Genomic DNA, 15,975 nt, shown 5'->3' on the forward strand with positions numbered 1-15,975 from the left:
TATTATTATTATTATTATCATAGCATTTTATTATTATTACCATTACTATTCTCATTACTATTATTAATATGTTATTATTATTATTTCTCTTATTATCGGTATTTTAAATATTATTTTATTATTATTACTTTACTATTATTTTTTTTATTATCCTTATTATTATTATTATTATTATTAAATATCACTTTATTATTATTATTATTATCGTACTATTATTATATTATTATTTTCAAATCTTACATTATTACATTACTATTATTATTATTATTATTAAGATATTATTATTATTAGTTACCATATTTATTATTACCATTAAAGTACAAAAAAAAAAAAGTAAAAAGGATTTTAGGGTTTGGTTTAACTTATAAAAGAAGAGAATAGGCCCAAAGGAAAAGGGGGCAGGGGCGCAGAGGCCAGAAAAACACCAAAAGAAAAACAATTTCCATCATGTTCTTCTTCTTTTCTCCATGAAACTCCCCGGTTCCAGTCCAACCCTCAACTCCTCTGCCCTCAGTCTCACCATTCTTTAATCTCTCCGGCCCTCTCTTCCTGTTCCATCTCCTCTCCCTCATCTCTCTTCATCCCTCTCAATCTCTCACAGTCGAGTCCCACAGCCCTGCCGTGAACCACCCTCTGCTTCCAGCACGGCGCCCTCCTGCCACAGTCTCAACTCCTGGTCTCCCTTCATCCCTCTCCTGCTCTCCCATCTTCTTTCCTCTCCCCAGACGAACTCCGGCCACTCCTCCTGCTGAATCTGCTGCAACACCATCATCCGCCATCTTCTCTGCTCCGCCGACCTCCGGCGAGTCTCCCCACTGCACCTTCGGCAACCACCAGCAGCAGACACCGCCCGAAGCCTCCACCTTTCCTCCGAAGACCATCACATCCACCACGATTCCGGCAGCCCCGCAGGAACAACAACACACCAGCAACTCCACTGCTCCAGCTACCTGTCAGCAGCAACATCTTCACGGCCTGCACCACGAACCAGCCCGCAGCGCCGTCCACGTCTCCTTCAGTCCAGCAAGCTGCCGGAGTCCTTTGCCTCCCAGCTACTGCTTCCTCACCACTCCACCTCCACTCACACACGCAACACAACCCCTCCCCAACCAGCAGGTATATATGTATATATTTTTATAATTATTATTTACATATATAGTTATGCATCTCATGTATGTCTTATTTATGCATATATTGTTATTATGATTGTTAATATTAGTATTGTTAATATTGTTGTTTTATTTTTCTTGGGTGCAGGATTTTTTTTTTCTTTCCATATTTAAATTTTTTTTTATTGTTTTTGTTTATACTTATTAAATACTAATTGATTTATTCTTCTTGGGTACAGGATTTCTGTTCATATTTAAATTTTTATTATTTTTTTTATGCATATTAAATATTAATTGATTTATTCTTTTTGGGTGTAGTATTTTTGTTCATATTTAAATTTTTATTGTTTTTATTTATGCATATTAAATACTAATTGGTTTATTTTTCTTGGGTGTAGGATTTTTGTTCATATTGGATGTTTGCTTGATGTTTAAATATTATTATTGAATTTGTATTATATAAGTCATAGCTCTTTATGGTATGTTCTAATATTGTTGTTTATTGGTATTTTTGTCATTTATGTAGTTAGGTAATGTGGTAATATATTATTTCATATTATTTTTATTATTATGGTTTATTAGGTTATAAGGTTGTCATGCATATATAATTTAGGTATATTAAGGTTTATTATATTGTTTCTATTATCATGTATATGATATAATTCATTATTTTGTATTGTACGTAATGTAATGGTTGACCATGAATTATTGTATTATTATCATGTTAACTGTTTAGGATTGTATATCGAATTTGATTTGATTTATTACTATAAGTCTAGAAGTAAACATACTCATTGTTTACATATTGGTAATGACTTGAATAGGTTTCCATAAGTTCATTATTTGTTTGTCTTTAAATTGATTTGTTTCATTAATTAATTGTCAATATACGTGTGTATTGAATCTTTAACCGGGTGTCAATATTAAGGTAAATAAAATATGTATATTATTATTACCATAAACACTGTTATTATTCCTATCATTATTTATTATTATCCTTATCATTTATTACTTACTATTATTATCATATTTATTATTTACTATTATTATTGATTGGTTGTTATTACTATTATATTTACTACGCATATTAGTATGGTATTATTATGATATTATATACTACTATTATAGTATAACATCACAATATTAATATGATATTATTAGTATAGGACTATTATTATAGTAATATTATTGTCAATATTGTCATCACTTTTAATTATTACTAATGTTAAATATTTTTAGTATTTTTGTTCCTTGGGTATATTTATATTTTGTATCATGTATTATGATATTTATTTTTATTATTTTATAGTATTATTTATTTTCGCGTATGTTTATCCCTATGATTTTAATACTGGGGTATAAGCCTTCGGGCTTCACGTACCTTTAGTTCTGAAGGAATATGTAAATATTTAGATTTTACATATATTTTTGTATTATTTATTTACTTACTTATTTATTTATTTATTTATTTATTCACTTTGTACTTGTATTAATAAATTTACTAGAGGAGTAATTTTAAAGACTTTTTAGATTAACTTAGGGATAATTCTAAATTAATTAGGTACCGTTCATAAGAACGGGTGCGTAGGGGGTGCTCGTACCTTCCTATCATGTAACCGAACTCCCGACCCCAGTTCTGATAACGTAAACTCATTCTACCCCTAACGGGGTAGTAATCATGTGTTCTAACCACATTAAAAGGTTAGTAGCGACTCCAACATTTCCTATTTTTTCTTGAAAATTAAAATTGATTTTTATTTCGCCACCCCGGGGCACACGCGCTCTGGGACGTCGCGACATGGAGTTTCATAGTTCTGAAATCGTGAACTTGTTGTTTGAACAAAACAGTCAACGGTGTTGATGGTTCTTCTGAAAGCATCAATGGTTTCCCCAAATGCTAAATCTGAATCAAGTCATTAAATGAAATGCATGCAAATCATTTTAATGTTTGATTAAGTATGGAACACTCACATGTTTTATAATAGTAAATTCATAATGGTGGGAAAGTTATGGACCCATTTTTGAGTTGGGTGAATAATTGTATTTAAGCATGCATAGGCTGTCGGATTTTTACATGCAAGTAAGCTAGTAAAATTCTCATTCTGGGACATTAATTATCTATTTTGAGCATGGATAATATTTTTCTTGGTCTGTTTTCAATCAATATTTATATTATGGTTAGCATATTGTCACCAAAGTGATCTTGCTGAGAAAGGTAATAAACATTGAATTTAATTATGATTTTGCAAACAAGTATTACAAAATGATTATTTGATTACTACGGTTGATCCAGCGGTGCACCAAATTTCAAGTAATCATTAAATTAATTAGGATAATTGATAGAATGGTAGTCAGATTGGAATGGATGCCCAAAGGTAACAAACCAATCAAACTTTAAAGGGTTATCAATTATGCCTGAGTGGGTGAAAATCACCAGTAAATATAAATGTTAGTATATTGCATAAGTTAATCTCAAGATTGAACGCAATATTACTAATGAAAGTGTTTTTACTCAAAGCATTAATGTTGTGATCATTTCATCGCAGTGTCTATTTCTATTTCACTTCATTCACTAGCTTCTTCTGTTTCAATCTTTAATGGAATAAATTTATCTAACTAGATCGAATAAATTTAGTTTCACCTTGGTGTTATGGATCTTGACTTAGCTTTGTGAATGGATAAACCGACTGCTATTACTAAATAAATAGTTCGAAGCAGCAAGCTTTGTATAAGCCATGGGAAAGATTGAACAGATTAAGTATTATGTATATGCGAATGTGTATTGCAAATAACATTAAATTAATGCTTCTTCAACTTGAAAATTAAAAGGAATTTCTTAAGGTTGCGGAAGATTGGTTTTGTTCGGCGGACAAATCCCTTGCATTGAGATTAATTGTTGAACTTACCACCATGAAGTTTGATGGTAGCAGAGGAATGAATGAACATGTCCTTGAAATGACTAATCTAGTTGCCAGACTGAAATAACTGGGTATGAATGTTGATGAAAGCTTCCTTATTCAGTTTATTTTGAATCTTGTTAGCTTTGATGTATTCCCAAAAGGGGGGGTGAATTGAATTTAAAATTTTTTCTTAGGTTTGACCCAAATAGCAGTAATACATTCGCAACCTAGGGTCTGTCTATGCAGTTCCAATTGCGCAAATAAATATAACGTGTGAAAATTAAAAACATGCGTAGCATTCACCAACTATAACATACAGTGCAGGAATCGAGGGAGATCGATGGGGGCTCACCGGAGGGGGCAGCTGCTGGTGGAGTGGGCTGACGGCAATCTGGTTGGGCTCCTGAGGGGCAGTGCTCTGTTCGTGGAGCTGGAAGTTACATGGATCTTTTGCGGAGAGCCGAGAGGAGCAGCAAGCGGTGGCTGGAGCAGAAAAGATCTTCGTGTGGGTGTGTTTCCAGCTGCTGGTGTTCGGAGTTGCAAAGTTGTGTCGGCTGCCAGAGTGGTGATGTCACTGCGATGGCTCTCGGTGGTATTGGTGGTTGGCGGCGCTGGAGGTCCTGGAGGCTGGCCGTGAATCTTGGATGCCGTGGAGCAGGGATGGCCAGTGTGGTCTGCGTGCTCACGGTGACCTCGGGTTGCTGGGCGTGGAGATAGGCCGGAGTTACTGCGAGACTCGTTGCCAGAAGAATGGTTTGAGGCCGTGGTCGTGGCAGAGTTGCAGAGGGAGAGATTGGAGAGACAAGATGAGGTTAGGGTGATGGTGCGCGGTGGGGTTCGGCTTCCAGGAGAAGATGGTTAGGGTACCGTTGGTAAGAAGAAGAAGAAGATTTTTTTTTTTATCTCCTTTGGCTGTGCGCTGTGCTCCGCTGTTTTGTGCTGCCTCCTCCTTGGCTCCGTGCCCCTCACCTTTTATAAAAAAAAATTTGAAAACCCTAATGAAAAACTTCCTTTCTTTGATTTTCTTTTTCTTTTTCTCTTTTTTTTTTTATGCTTGAATTTATTCTTATGGTAATGATGAAAAAGGAAATAATAATAATAATAATAATAATAATAATAATAATAATAATTATCATAATAATATTAGTATCAATATGGTAATAATAATAATAATAATAATAATACTACTAATAGTAAATAATAATAAATAATTATAGTAAAAATAAAAATTAAGACCCTATTGGTAAAATAATAATAATAATATTAATAAAGTAATAATACTAATATTAAAAGTAATAAATAATAATAATAATAATAATAATAATAATAATGATAACATTACTAAAAATAATAATAGCCAAAATAAGATACTAATGCTAATAATAATAATAATAATAATAATAATAATAATAAGGTAAAAAAATTAAAAATAATAGTAATAATAATCCAGAATAATTATAATAAATTAATAATAATAATAATAATAAATAATAAAAATAATTATAAGAAAGTAATAATAACGATAATAAAAATAATAATAATAAAATAATAAAAGGGAACCCCTTGTTCTATTTGGCTAGGGCAAAAATAGGGTGTCTACAATAAAGTTTGGGACATCATTGATTCGCTTGAAGGTTTTTAAATAGTTGGGTGTAAATGGATCTTTAAGACCAAATACGACTTGTAATGACAATATTGAACGATATAAAGTTAGACTTGTTGTAAAAGGTTTCACTCAAAAAAGTAAGGTGTTGATTACAAAGAGACGTTCTCTCTGGTATCTAAAAAGGACTCTCTTAGGATCATAATGGATCTGGTGGCTCATTTTGATTTGGAGTTACACCAAATGGATGTAAAAACTGCTTTTTTGAATGAGAATTTAGATGAAGAGGTTTATATAGATCTTCCTAAAGGTTTCTTGATTAAAGGAAAAGAGCATATGGTATGCAAATTAAAGAAGTCAATATATGGACTTGAAAAAGCTTCTAGACAATGGTATCTTAAGTTTAATGATGCCATCACGTCCTTTGGATTTAAGGAAAATACTATTGATCAGTGTATATATCTAAAGGTCAATGGGAGTAAGTTTATTTTCTTGATTCTATATATTGACAATATCTAAAGGCCACTCTCGCTCCTATTTGTAAAAGGGACAAGTTCAGTGAAAAGGATTGTCTATAGAATGAATAAGAAAAGAAAAGAATGGAAAATATTCCTTATGCATCTGTAGTTGGAAGCTTGATGTATGTGCAAACATGTACGAGACCAAATATTAGTTTTGTAGTTGGGATGCTCGGGAGATACCAAAGTAATCCCTAAAATAAAGCATTAGAAAGCTGCAAACAAGGTTTTGAGATACTTGAAAGGAACAAGACATTGTATGCTCATGCATTGACAGTCAGCTCAATTAGAGGTGATTGGTTACTCCGACTCAGATTTTACTAGTTGTGTTGATAGTTGAAAGTCAACTTTTGGTTATTTGTTCCTATTAGTTGAAGGAGCAATATCATGGAAAAGCACCAAACAAACTATTATAGCAGCGTCTATTATGGAAGCTAAATTTGTGGAATGCTTTGAGGCCACAATTCATGCTTTTTGATTGCAGAATTTTATCTCAAGGCTTGGAATTGTCGACAGTATAGCCAGACCGCTGAGAATTTATTGTGATAATTCTGCAGTAATCTTTTTCTCCAAGAATGACAAATATTCTAATGGCACTAAGCACATGGAACTCAAATATTTGGTCATTAAGGAGGAAGTTTAGAAAGAAACAGTGCTTATAGAACATATAAGGACTGAGCTCATGACAACAAATCTTTTAACTAAGGGGTTGATACCAAAGACATTTAAGGAACATGCTAATCACATGGGTCTTTATTGTAATCCCTAATGTTTGATAGTGGATCTTTAGGTTTTGTTCTATAACATGTATAATGATATCAATAATGGTGTTTCTGAACATTTTTTCCTATTTACCATCAATTACGTAATTATGGAGATAGATTATTGATAACAGGATTGGTCTTTGACAAAGACATTACAGGGACATTATGATTACTTCTTATTATGGATTATAATTAAGTGATTTACTAGCATTTGTAGTACATGGAAGGGAAAATGTCACTTTAATGATATTTACCGCCATGACTCGTGTTAGTGAGTTATTTAATTATGATATTATGGTAATCTGACTGATAGTATGAATAAGCCAATGTTATGCGCATATTATGATTATCTTGTTAATCCATATAAATGTCATTCATATGGGTCAAGTGAGAGAATGTAAGGATATGTCCCACACGAATGATATGGGTCCGACATAAAGGATATATGTCCCATATGATAAGGATAATGAATGGTCAACTTATGGATTAACTAAAGAGATTAGCTTTGAAAACGTTGTGAGTTTTATTAGCTGAAAGTTGAAAGGTTTCTTATATATATAAATATATATATATATATATATATATATATATATATATATATATATATATTAGCTATTGTTATGGGGAGTAGTTGTATGGGAATTTAATGGAATGAAAAGCAAAGAGATATAGGAAATTGTCCTCTCTTTACCTTTACTCTCTATTCATCAGCCCTACTCCCATAAATCTAGTGAAGTATAGAAAGAGATTGGGGGGAAGCAAGAGAAATGATTTCTGCGTGTGTTCTTCTCGGTTCACATACATCATGAATGATCCCGGTATGTGAATTTATGATTTCTTTATTTTTTGCACCAAATGTAACATATACAAGTGAAGATCGTGATAATTAAAAATCTTGCTTTCAGCAAATAATAGTATTAAATTCTTACAAACCTCACTGTAGATTGCAGAAGCCTCAGATATGCAGCAGCCTCACTCAGCACTGCAAAAGCCTCAAATCTCCACTCCTGATTTCCATGCGGGCTGCTGCAGACGCAAGGCAGGCCCAGTCTTCTACTCTTCTTGTTTAACATTTTATGTTTTTTTATTTAAATATTAATAAACAAAATGAAGGAGAAGCTAAGAAGGAGTGCTATTTTTTTTTATAAAAAAAATATCATAAAATTTAAAATAAATAAATTAAATTTTTAAATAGGTGACTAATTTATTAAACAGACGAATTTGAGTTTGTCTATTAGTCACTTATACTTGTTAATAAACGGATTAACCCGAATTCATTAATGACCTACCTAAACCTGGTTCGTTAACTTGTGTCACCCTAGGCGGAGATTAATGTTGCTCGATTAAATTGATGATATTATGCTGTTGCTTCAAAAACAAAAACAAAAACGAAAAGACGGCAACATTTTTCAAAACAAGGGTTCAATATTGCTTTCGCAATTCCGCTCCGTCATTCCACGTCTTTCTTGTTACTTTCCAAAGAGATCCCGCGGGTTTTAGATTTTATGGGTCAGGAAGTACTTGATTTTATTGTGCGTATTGAAAAAATTCTCAACGTGGCCTATTAGCTCAGCTGGTTAGAGCGTCGTGCTAATAACGCGAAGGTCGCAGGTTCGAGACCTGCATGGGCCAATTGTGTTTTAACCTTTTCACTGGTTTTTTTTGCTCCCAGCAAAGGTGCACGACGGAACAACAGAAAAGAAGTGGAGTCCTCAATCTCATTCTGTTCCACAATTCGTTGCCGGGAATTTTCATTCTACAGCCCACATTCCGTCGTGCATTTTGACTTGTGGATTCGCTAGTTCTGAGTTATTATTATCGCTTTTGGATGCAGACTGCAACCAGCAACTTGGCCTATTAGCTGATCTGGTTGAAGCGGTGTGCTATTAAAGCAAAGGTTGCAGCCGTGCAGGTTGGGAATTGCATGGATCTGTATTCTTTCGGTCGCAAGTCATGATTTACCAGAATACGTGTAAAGCTGTTCGACGAAATGCCTGAAAGGAGATTTCACGCGATGCTTTTCTGTCTCGGTTTCTGAGTATTTTTAATGCTGTGCATCGGTGGCCCTTTTTCGGATCGTGACATACTGCAAAGGTTCTCGACGAAATGCCTGAAGGGAGTTCACAATACTTCTAAATATAATTTTACTTAAAGCACAACCTTTGCAGTGGCCTATTAGCTCAGTTGGTTAGAGCGTCGTGCTAATAACGCGAAGGTCGCAGGTTCGAGACCTGCATGGGCCAATTTTTATGTTTACATTTTGTTGCACGATCAAATGCCGGAAGTAAGTTTGTTTTCTCATTCTATTCCACGATTCGTTGCTCTGGGAATTTTTATTTACGTTACATTTTGGTGCACGACCAAATGCCCGAAGTAAGTTCATGTTCTCATTCCGTTCCACCATTCGTTGCTCTGGGAATTTTTATTTCACATTCCATGTTGCATTTTGGCTTGTTGAGATTGCTAGTTCAGTATTCTTATTATTGCTTTTGGATGCAGATTGCAACGTAGCCTATTCGGCCACCTGGTTGGAGCGTTGTGCTATTAACGCAAAGGTTGAAGCCCTGCGGGTTCAGGATCTGCATGGACCGGAACTCTCTGGCTCGTGGTGTCGTCATTTACCAGAATACGTGCAAAGGTGTTTGACGAAATGCCTGAAAGGAGTTCTCATTCCTTCCCGAGTATATTCAGTGCGCATGGCCGGTGGTGGTGACTGTTGAGTGCAAATGTGCGATTCTTCGCGAGTGCGAATGGGCGATTCTTTTCATCAGGCTTTTCTTATCGACGGGAAATGTAAAATGGCCGCAACCATTTCTTGTTGGGAAAAGATTATTGAACAGCTTATTTGACCCATCCTAAATGAATTCTCATTGCATTAAAGGGTCTCTAATTTTAGTGCTCGTTTTAATCTGTCCAAACTTTAAATGGGGCTAATCATTTCATCTTGCCTTTTCAACAAATCATATAGGAATTTTAGTGGCCAATGATGAGAGAAAATTAGTCCTATTCTTTTGAGACTTCATTGGCCATATAATATTTTGATTTCTCTAAAATGAATCCCAAGGACATTAAAAGGGAGATAAAGGACATTAAAAGTGAGCATAATAGGGTCATGTTAGTGATGGGTTTACACGTATAACTTCTAGGTTATATGCAAGTATGTAAAGGGTATAAAGCAGTGTTAATCATGGCAAAATCAACAATGTTCACTAAAAAAAAAATTTGAATTTGTGCTAAAAAGTGTCATGCATTGTTGCCTACCCTCTACCCCCAACTTAGAACTTCAGTGTCCTCACTAAAATGTGAAAAAAAAAAAAAAAAAAAGAACTTGAGACGAATGGAGGAAACACATCATGGTGCAAATAATATCAATCAGTGTACCTACATCAAATATATATAATTTAAAAACAACATGTATGCAAGAATACACCGCACAAAATATAGGTATCATAACACCATGTAAAATTCATTAATTGCAAAATGGCATTGCACTGTATGTGATCTCATTAAAAGCACTGGGAGTGCACAAATTCCATGGTGCAAGACAAAAAAAAGAAAGGAATAGAAAAATAAAAATAAAATAAAAACAATAAACATATGCCACAAAAGCACGGTACAAAAGTCAAGAGTGAGCACATGATCCTAACGACAACCAAGCTGACTTTAATCAGAGGTGGAATCAGAGACTGAATCGGAGGAAAATATCTGTGGTATGGCCAAAGCAGGGTCACAAGCAGGCGCCATTTCCCTTAGGTACTGAAGCCGAGTAGGGGAGAAAGGAGAACATGATCGACACGGCTGGAGAACCAGGAGTGGTGCCGACTGGTCAAGGCTTTGGCAACCTCGTGATGGGATCATAAAGCAAAGTCGGGTTGAATGTGTGGAACGTTAGTGGTTGTGGAAACTTGACCTCTTGAAGCCCTAGGGTAGGAATTGGGGGCTGCCCAATAGTAGGCAACGCACCTGAATGCGTTGGAGGCAACTGTGCATTGTCAAGGGTTATCTGTGGTGCCCTTGTCACCTTCTGGGATTGTGTCGAACCTCCAGGCCTCGTGAACAAACCTCGCCTTGATAGTTGCTAAAGCCAAACTCATGGAGCTCTTATTACGTCTTATGCCCCTTTCCGTGCCTCTAGAGTTAGTCTACCCCTTAACGAAGATCCTCGTCTTGGTAGGACCCGAAGCCGCTTTCGTTTGGCAGTGGGTTGAGACGAATCTTAAGATGAGTCTTGGGACGAGTCTTGTCCTGAGATAGGTCAAGGAGACATTTGCGAGGAAGCTCAATTAAGTAGAGTGTGCAAAAGGGGATGGTTGCGGGACTTGAACCAGGGGGTTGGATGGTTATTGCAAGCTAGAGATGAGGCTTAGAGCCTTAGCGACGAAGGTGAAGAGAGGGGCAATGAGAATCGACCAAGAGGCAACAATGGCGATAGTTAAAGAGTCGGGTGCAAAATAGGATTTTAAATGATGTTTGAGCTTCTCGACCAAGGTGCACCAAATCTTGTGCTAGTCGCATGTGGTCACACACTTTTACTTTAAAAGGAAAACATCACTCCCGACCAAGTCGCGCCCAGCTGGCAGTGTTGGTCACCGACATTGTCGATCCTCTCGGTATTTAAAATTTCATTAGAGTTCAGGGATTGGACCAAGTCGCCCATATGCGTGATGGTCACCCCTTTAGTCACACTCCCAACTTATCCTAAAGCTTACTCTAAAGACTCTAAACCTTAATTATTCTACTATATACAACCTATGAACTTAAAAAGAAAATAAAAATGGGTCCCAGAAGTGTTAAGTTTACCATCTTTAGCCAGACTTATAAATGCTCATATCGAACTCATCCTGGATTGAAGTTAAAATTCTCCTCCCCTCTTTCCATGCCACTCCCTATCTTGCTTACCCCCGACTTTTCCTTGAGATTAAAATTTGAGTCATGAATTTCACTACTTAGTTTGTAAGGATTCTCCGAGCTAGATGAAGAGGACCCTTGAGCTGAAATGTTTCCTCCAATGGATCCCTCCACAAAATTGAGGGAACCTCTCCCCCCAACAACTTGATCAATTATGCCCTCGTCCACAACTTGGACGTTGGGGAGCATGAAATACATTCAGTCAAAGTTGCTTATGGCCAAGGGAGATGTCTATGATCCTTGTCTGGCATTGAATGCATGCATTAGTTGTGGCTAAGAATGGTCATCCTAGAAGGACATGAATCAGATTTGTGGATGGTTCCATATCTAAGATCATGAAATCGACAGGGTAATGGAACTCTTCCACCTTAACCATGACATCCTCTACCACACCCCGGGGTTTCTTTATGGAGCGATAAGCAAGACACAATGTGACCGGGGTGGGCTGCAACTCCCCTAGGTTAAGTTTTTGGTAAGCCGAGTACGAAAGGATGTTCATGCTCGCCCCTAAATCTAAAATAGCCCCATCAATGGTGTAACCACCAATTACATATGAAATAGTGGATAAGTCGGGGTTTTTCATTTTAAAAATGAGGTGCCATAATATTAATGACTCGTGCGCTTAGCCCACTTTATTAGTCTATCCATATGCACCCTCGACTTGTGCTCTTGCATGTACAAGTTTTTAAGGAAGTCAGTGTATGTGGGCATTTGCTTGATATCATCTAGGAGAGGTTTGTTGACCTTCACTTGTTTAAATATGTCCCAGACGGACTTAGTGGAAGCCTCCTTCCTAAAAAAAGAAGGTACAAGAGAAGCTACAGGGGATGATACTACAGAGGCATGAAATGCCCTATGAGGGGCATAGTGAGGCTTGGTTCCCCTAGTGACAGGTGTGGGAGTAGAGGGTTTATGTATTAAACTAGAGTATGATAGGGTGCAAGAATCAACTTTGGGCCCTTCTGTAACGACTTGTTTAACTTACTACATAATAAATCACATATAATAAAGTCAACCCGAACACGTGGGTAACGGGGACACACTTGTCATATACAGTGGAAACCTAAGCAGCAGTAAAATAAATTACATTCAACAAACCATATAGTGCATAATACTAGAGTTAACTACAATCCATAGTAATACTGTATTTATATACAATCCCCAAAACATCCACATATATATCTAGGATCCCACAACAAAAATTTCCTGATCCTAGTTCAAAACTTACCCTCATAGTGGGGTAGCACAACTAACTCAACGGCAACCTCGATCCGCCGATCTTTCTAGGTTTCCTAAAAATTATTTAAGGTGGGGTGAGACACCTCTCAATAAGGGAAAATAAACTAAATATAGTTGTGTTGAAACATGAATATTTTATACTATAATAGATATACAGTACATTTCACATACTAGAAAACATTGATCATAACATAGCTAAGTAAACATATAATTTCATAATTCTAATAAATCATACTGATCATGAATTGTCTAATATAACTAATAATACCAAAATTTACCCAGGATGTATAGTTAGTTGATGTCATGTATTAGCCCCCAAGAAGGGTTGTGCGGCTCGAAGGCACGACCCAACAATGGCTGGCCGACCACTGCCGAGTCAAAAATATCTGTAAGTATGATGGGCCTGCCACACCCTAGTTTGGATTGTAGTTAGATGTCAACAACTCTATACTGAAAGCCACATCGACTATCTATCTCCCACCCCCTCTACTTGCAGGGGCGGGTAGCACAAGTCTGAACTATAATAATCTGATATGTATAGCTAAGGCACCGTGCTTCTGAAACTAAACTGAACTATCATACGGGTTCTAATAACATATAATACATGATAATATATTGTTTAATGTAAATAAATTAATAGCATTTTCTGTAATAACATACATACATACAACATTGCACCGTTTACTTTCATATCTACGACCTTGCACCGAAATCATACATATATACGGCCTTGCACCAAAATCATACATCATACATGACCTCACGCCGACTATCAATCACGGTCTTGCGCCGAACATTTCATACATATCAATCTGAATAAATAATTTATTTATCATGTATTTTAAAATCATAATGTACTGCATTATTTCATAATCTCTAAAAATCACTGAAATATACTTTATTTGCAAAATTATCTTGACATCATATAACCTGCATAAAAATAATATTCATGCCACACAATACGGAATAAAACTATACATTCAATACTAAAATCATATTTTCTGGCATTTTATACTAAAACATACATTATAGTGTAATAGTAGTATTTTTCCAAATATACATTCTCTCAGTGATACTCATATATAATATATGCTTCCTGAACATAAATTTGCTAGTAATTTCATAATAATTTTCATGGAAAAATCACTGCTTTAGTTTATTCCCTTATCTTATTTCTGAAAAGAAACCCCTTAAAATATACAAGTCCTGCACCCGCAGGATTCCCCATTCAATACCTTAAAATCAACATTTCTCATAACTAAACTTCAGTATTTTTTTTTTGTATATAACATTTCCTATAACTATGGAAAGACCAAATTTTGAATAAAAAACCTTACCTTGAGTTTGGGATGAATTTCAAGGTTGCTCCACTGATGATCCACTCTAGTAGATTTGTGGAGAACTTTCCCGAGAGTGTCGTGGTGGCTTCAAATCATTGAACCAACAAGAATTTGGACCGAAATCTTAGAAAGAAGGGAGAAGGGACGAATTGAGGAGAGAGAAAGGAGTTTCTCGCATGATTTTCAGCCAAAAATAAGATTTAGGCCTATTTATACACTGGCCTTCGTCGACGAGGTCAAAAAGGAAATTCGTCGACAAATGCTCACTCCTCGTCGACAAAATTCAGAACTGTAATACATCCCCTCGGTATCTTCTTATTGACGAGACGCGTCCCCGTCAATGAGCCCCTCTTGTGTTCTCGTCGACGAATCCCCTATGTTCGTCAACGAGGCCCTGAATAATTTCCTTACCCTTATGTTATTAAATAACGATAATTATTCAGGTATCTACATTCTCCCCTCCTTATAAAATTTCGTCCTAGAAATTTACTATCCATATTACTCATCATCTCTTAAAGGCAAAACGGTCTACTTATTTTATTACTTACCCTCACTTATGGCGGAGGAATACCGTGGTTACATTCCAAGTTTTGAGAGATTACATATATAAAATAAAATTCCCTCAAAACTAAATGAGTACTCATTAACCTTATTATTACATATACCTGCAAAAGAAATACTGTATAATTACTTACACTTCCTTAATTATAGTTGAACTTCTTAGAACAATTGTGGGTATTTTTTTCTAATCTATTCCTTGAGCTCCCAAGAAGCCTTTTCTATTGCATGGTTCCTCTGTAGAACCTTTACCAAAAGAATCTTTTTATTACATAATTCATGTTCTCTTCTATCCAGAATCTGTATTGGTGCCTCCTCATAAACTAGTGAATCACTGAGCTGTAATTCACCATAATTGATTAAATGAGAAGGGTATGGGATGTATTTTCTCAACATGGAAACATGGAGTACGTCATGCATCCTAGATAATATTAGTGGTAAAGCTAACCTGTAGGAAACCAACCCTACTTTCTCTAGAATCTCAAACGGACCGAGAAACCTAGGGCTAAGTTTACCCTTCCTTCCAAACCTTATAACTCCTTTAAACGGAGCTATCTTTAAAAATACATGATCACCAATATCAAATTCTAATTTCCTGTGGTGATTATCGGCATAACTCTTCTGTCAGTGCTGAGCCGCACTAGTTCTATCATTGATGAGCCAAACCTTATCATATGCTTGCTTCACTAGCTCTAGTCCCACAACTCGCCAGTCAGCCATCTCGTCCCAATATAAAGGAGAACAGCATCTCCTACCATATAGAGCCTTAAATGGTGTCATGCCAATGTTGGCATGATAACTGTTATTATACGCAAACTCTACCAATGACATGAACTATGTCCAACTACCCCCAAAATCCAGCACGCATGCTTGAAGCATATTTTCTAGTATCTAAATCATCCTCTCAATCTGCCCATCTGATTGAGGATGGAATGTTGTGCTAAAAGATAACTGAGACCCTAGAGACTTCTGTAGGCTCCTCCAAAAATGTGATGTGAATCGTGGGTTTCGATCTAACACAATAGACATTGGCACC

The 15,975-nt window shown here is 35.9% G+C and overlaps 1 long non-coding RNA gene and 2 other non-coding genes across 3 annotated transcripts; all 3 read left to right on the forward strand.

Annotated features, from left to right (window-relative positions):
- Positions 1 to 8,452: 8,452 nt before the first annotated feature.
- TRNAI-AAU (transfer RNA isoleucine (anticodon AAU)) lies at positions 8,453 to 8,526 on the forward strand. The gene has a single exon. It is a non-coding gene; the product is annotated as a tRNA-Ile (tRNA).
- Positions 8,527 to 9,063: 537 nt separating this feature from the next.
- On the forward strand, positions 9,064 to 9,137 carry TRNAI-AAU (transfer RNA isoleucine (anticodon AAU)). Its single transcript has one exon. It is a non-coding gene; the product is annotated as a tRNA-Ile (tRNA).
- Positions 9,130 to 9,774, forward strand: LOC131160018 (uncharacterized). The gene is made up of 2 exons (XR_009137909.1): positions 9,130 to 9,267; positions 9,394 to 9,774. It is a non-coding gene; the product is annotated as an uncharacterized LOC131160018 (long non-coding RNA).
- The last annotated feature ends 6,201 nt before the right edge of the window (positions 9,775 to 15,975 follow it).

The sequence above is a fragment of the Malania oleifera genome, chromosome 7 (assembly GCF_029873635.1).
Source record: "Malania oleifera isolate guangnan ecotype guangnan chromosome 7, ASM2987363v1, whole genome shotgun sequence".
NCBI lineage: Eukaryota > Viridiplantae > Streptophyta > Magnoliopsida > Santalales > Ximeniaceae > Malania > Malania oleifera.